This window comes from Ictalurus furcatus, chromosome 16, assembly GCF_023375685.1.
Source record: "Ictalurus furcatus strain D&B chromosome 16, Billie_1.0, whole genome shotgun sequence".
Lineage (NCBI taxonomy): Eukaryota > Metazoa > Chordata > Actinopteri > Siluriformes > Ictaluridae > Ictalurus > Ictalurus furcatus.
In genome coordinates this window covers 21,459,286-21,464,832 of record NC_071270.1, presented here as the reverse complement: position 1 = coordinate 21,464,832, position 5,547 = coordinate 21,459,286, and positions in this window count along the sequence as shown.

Below are 5,547 nucleotides of genomic sequence, written 5' to 3'. Positions count from 1 at the left end.
ATTACCAAGTGACTCAAATCTGAATCAGAATGTTTTATTTGCCAAGAAGAATGTGTAAAAGAAGACTTTTTTTTGTGTGTGTGTAAAGGTATCAACAAGCATCTTGATCTCACTAAATTAGAATGTGTCACAAAAGGTTTGGCTAAACATGAAGTACCTCAATCATCAGGACATGTAACAAGCTAACAAGTGAAGAAAGAAAGCTTATGGTCTCCAAACTGCATACTGGAACCATTACACACTTGTGTCGTCAAACTGCTGTGTTATATTGTTCAGTGTCTCAAACAGACTTTCTGACACTGTGTGACCCAATGTTATCTATAGATAGAGATAGTAGATAGTTCTTCGTCAGCACATAGTTTAGTATTATTCAACACCAGTATCAGACTCAGGTAGCAGACAGATGCTAATATATGGTGTTTTGATCATATACTTTGTGTATTAAAATCACACTTGATGAATTAATGAATTCCTTGTGCTGTTGGACAGTTATGTCTTTTTGAGCCAGACAGTGTCACATGATGATTTATTCATGCAGATGACATGCTGCTAAACTGGATGCTATAAGCTTTCCTTGCTTGTTAGCTGTATTAGCCTTGTAGCTCCAGTGCAAACCTAAAAAAAAGCTCATTTCAGTCATCAGACATGTCTTGGTTAATCAATAACATTTAGGGTAAATGTAAAGCCTCTTTTGCCCCAGTGCTTATTTTATCCATTTATTTATGTACCTACTGGCTCTCGTCGAGAGACTTAAAGGAAAGTTTTATCACTAAAATGGAAAAATGGTTGGAACTGCAGTGATTTCAAAGGATTAATAAACATTTTTCAACATGAGGTCTGTCTTTCTTATTTCTTCTTATTCATTTATCCTGTAAGAATCAGGGTATAGTTGCGTGAGCTGCATTCTTTAGTCTGTTGTTTCCCTTCAAGCACAAGACATGTTTTTTGTGCCTCTTTAATCAGGCTTCTGAAGCTTTTAGAACAGAGCTGAAGTACTTGCTTTGGGATTCTGGTCAGACTGTGTATGCCCTTACTGTTCAGTGGTGCTACTGTAGATGTGCTTTTGTAGTTACACGTCAAACACGTTTGCTCAAGTAGGGGACAATGCTGTAACATGAATTTTTAAGGCTATCAATTTTTTTATTTATCAAAAAATGACTTTTTTTAGTCCGTTTATAGTTACAATTTATTTTCTGGACCATGTGTGAAAGAAATGAGCTCCTGTTATCACTCATATTATGACAGCTAAAAATAGTCATTCCCTCACCTTTCTTTAACTCAACAATCTAAACAACAGCAACAATAACAGCATTATTGATAATATGTAAACGAATGTATTAAAGGGGCGGATGTAGCTCAGGTGGTAGAGCGGGTTGTCCACTAATCGTAGGGTTTGCGGTTCGATTCCCGGCCCACATGACTCCACATGCTGAAGTGTCCTTGGGCAAGACACTGAACCCCAAGTTGATCCTGATGGCAAGCTAGCACCTTGCATGGCAGCTCTGCTACCATTGGTGTGTGTGTGTGTGTGTGTGTGTGAATTGGTGAATGAGACACAGTGTAAAGTGCTTTGGAAAAAAGCGCTTTATAAGTGCAGACCATTTACCATTAAAGGAAAAAAAACATCATCAAATGCTAGAGCTAATATAACATTAAAGTGGAGGTGAAGTAAACAGGAAGCCCAAGAGAGATAAACTGTCCAAGAATCTGAAAACTATAAAAGGCACAGTGCATTAACCTGGAGCAATCCCCAAATAACTGAGAAACTGGATATACTGTAATGATTTCTCAATTCCCAAAAGTAAGGGTTTTTTGGGAAATCCCCTCCTAAAGGTTACAACTCAGAGTTGTGCAAGCAAATTTATGGGAAAATATGAAAAAAACATGAGAATGGAAGCATTCAGAATGAATCATTTGCATACACTTAATCACACATACACTTACACACATTTCTCACTGTGCTTCTTTTCTATTGACCACCATACGGTGCACGTGAGCAGTGTTAAGACCTAGATCGCTGTTTCTCACAGTGTGATCATCAGATCACTCAGAAAACTAAACATACTTATTCTTCAAAGTTACATATGGACAAAATCACGACTATTTGCAGTTTGTGTAAATTTGTCTACATGTAAAGTATACAGTATATTACACTCCTAAAGGGTTTGGATTCATATGAACACATACATAGGTCACCTTTATAAATTCTCAATGAATTAATGAATTCTAATAAAAAAGTATTAATATAATGAGCAATAGCATGTTTTAGATGACACTGCTATTGTAGGGTAATACAGCTGACCATAATCCTGATCATAAAGGGTTATAATAATTATCTTTATTGCAGTTATACTTTTAAATATCATCACCCGGCCGTAGACCTGATAATATAAGAGTTGATTATGAGTTATGTAATGTTTTGATATTAAACATGCACAATGTATTTTCATTTACTTTTCATTTAGCATTTTATAGTTATCATTATATATATATATATATATATATATATATATATATATATATATATATATATATATATATATATATATATATATATCCGGCCAATCATGTCTCTTCTTTCCCACACATGAGTTATAGTCTGGGAAATATGGTACTACTTGTATCTTTCACATCTCCTCTTTATACATCCCATGACTTTTACACACACCAGTACACTTCTTTTATAATATTTAGACTTATTATTATTTATGTCATTCAGAAGATGCACAAATTCAAACTCTGATTTGACTTTTTTGTGCAAATCTGTTGAGAAGTAAATGGTAAATGATCTGCACTCATATCGCACTTTTTAACCTTAGCGATTCTACAAAGCGCTTTACGCTGTTATTCATTCTCATACACACACACACACACTCACACACCAATGGTAGCAGAGCTGCCATGCAAGGCGCTAGCTTGCCATCGGGAGCAACTTGGGGTTCAGTGTCTTGCCCAAGGACACTTTGGTATGTGGAAGTATACTATATTAAAATATGATATATTTTTTTCTGCTCCTTTTAAAGTTATTACTTAATTAATTACTTAAATATGACCTGCCTAACCGATAAGTATTCACCCCCCCCCTTCATTTAAATTAGGGCTATTTAATTTTCATGAGCACACACATGAAATATGTTAAACAAAGTACACCTGTGCTGATTTCAAATCCACCTTGTCCAATTCTATGGTTACAGGATAAAAATATCCCTGACTGTGGCGGCCTCACAGCTAAAACAGCAGATCACATCAGTCCTGCTGTCATGAGGACCTGCTTGTGAAACTTTGTGGTAGTTGTTAGGAAGAAAAAAAGCTGGAGAAGGTTATAAAAAGATTGTGAAATCCATTATAGCAAAACACGGCACAGCCCAGACACTACCAAGATCAGGACGTCCATCCAAATTGATCGTATGGGCAAGAAGGGCAATTGTCAGAGAAGTGTCCAAGAAGCCAGCTACGACAAGGAGTTATAGTGCTCATTACCTGAAACAGGAAAACCTGTGCAGTCATCCGCAATATCATCAGCTCTTCACAGATCTGGCCTCCATGGGAGAGCGACCAGAAGGAAACCACTTCTGAGAAAGTCTAGCATAGAGGCACACCTGGAGTTTGCTAGAAGGCATGTGACAAAATCGGAGCGCTTTTGGAACAAGATTTTGAGCCTATGACCATTAATGATTAATGACAGATTCTCCTGCTGCGACATGTTTCTTCACAGCCTCCTCTCCTGCACTCTTTTTGGTTTGTTGTATCATTCCTTACTTGTTCGGATTGGCTAAGACTTCAGAGTTGCCTATAAACTTTTTTAACCTAAAAGAATATTAAAAGAAACAAAGAGAACATGCTTGCCATAAAACTCAGAACCGAAACGTCCGGTAACGCTGTTCCCTGAGAAGGGAACAAAACGTTGTATGAGCTTGCATAAATTGAGAGAAAAACTAGTGATTCAGAATGCGGTGTTTGACTCAGGAACAGGTCACTACTGAAGAAATACTGAAGAAAAATGCCTGCTGCACAGATCTAATTGTATACATTGCCTCCAGAAAGTTCTCACCATCTAGTGATTATTTTTTTCCCATGTTGCAGCATGAAGCATATCAGCATTACTGATATGTCCCAGACGTGCTTGCTTAACCAATAAGTATTCACCCCCTCACCTTTCTTTTACGTTGTTTTCCGATATTTTGAACGACTGCAATCATTTGTGAAATTAAAATGAAAGTAAGCGGTTCAATTTCATTTAATTATCTCAGTACTTTCTCCATTTTACAAAGATTGGAGGACATGCAGGACGCAAAAGGTACACAATTTGCGATATACACAACATTACGTATGGAAACGGCTCAAGCGCAGATTTCTTTTGCGATACACCAAAACTTATGCGACGATTAGTTTTTTTAAAGGATGACGTCATCCCGCATAGCATTTTATCAGTAAAAGGCCAATTAGATGGAGACAGCAAATATCGCAATCTTTTTTTACGCACTTTCACTTTGTCGATAACAGAAAAGCACAAAAAGTGGATGGAAACTTGGCTACTGAAGGAGTTACAGTGCTCACTACGTGTAACAGGAAAGCCTGTGTAGGCATCGGAAATATCATCAGCTCTTCACAGATCTGGAATGTAACAAAATCTGAGAGCTTTTGGAGCAAGATTTTGAGCCTATAACCAATAATGATTAATTGCAGATTTTCCTGCTGTGTCATGTTTCCTAAAAGAACATTAAAGAAACACAGAAAACATGCTTGCCAAAAAGCCCAAAACAAAAAACTAAAACCCAGAACAAAACGTCTGGTAACCCTCTTCCCTGAGAAGGGAACAAGATGTTATATGAGCTTAACGCTGTGGGAACACCTCTGCACGTGACCAGTATCATGCCAATTTATTGGCTTGCCATTATTGGCAAAGCCTATGTAGCAGCGGGTCTATCCCCTATGCCTAAGAGGTTGAATCACAGGTAGTGGAGAGGGAAATGGCCCGAGGCGGTGGAAGAACTTCGCCAGGCCACAAAATTAGGGGCCATACTGGGAATAAACAGTACGGTTCTTTTGCTATGCCGAAGGTGGAGGAGGCGCTTGCTAGCTTCCACTCTCAACAAACATGAGGCTTCGCTGAAGACAAAGAAGCTGGTTTACAGGCGCCGTTTTATGGTCACGTGATGCGTGAAATGCTACATCACCTCAGCACAGCAAGTCAATAAATACACAGTACAATAAATACACAATACACAGACTTCAGATACCAGTCACGCATCGAGGCATTCCCACAGTGTTAAACTCCTGCAACGTTGAGTTCCCTTTGAAAGAGAGCAGCACTGACTTTAGTGAGAGACAGTGCGCAAGCTCTAGAGCTAGAAATATGTATTAGACCAATTAAGAAAGTAGAGAAATGAAACAATGATAATAGATTTTGGGTGTTCATTTAAAAAAAAAAAAATACTAATACTGTGTATAAACCTATTATAGGCAAAAGAAGCAAGCAGTAAATGCAATTATAAAACATAGTATAAATATCATTGTTTAAATTCACATCGATTGTGAATGATGTAT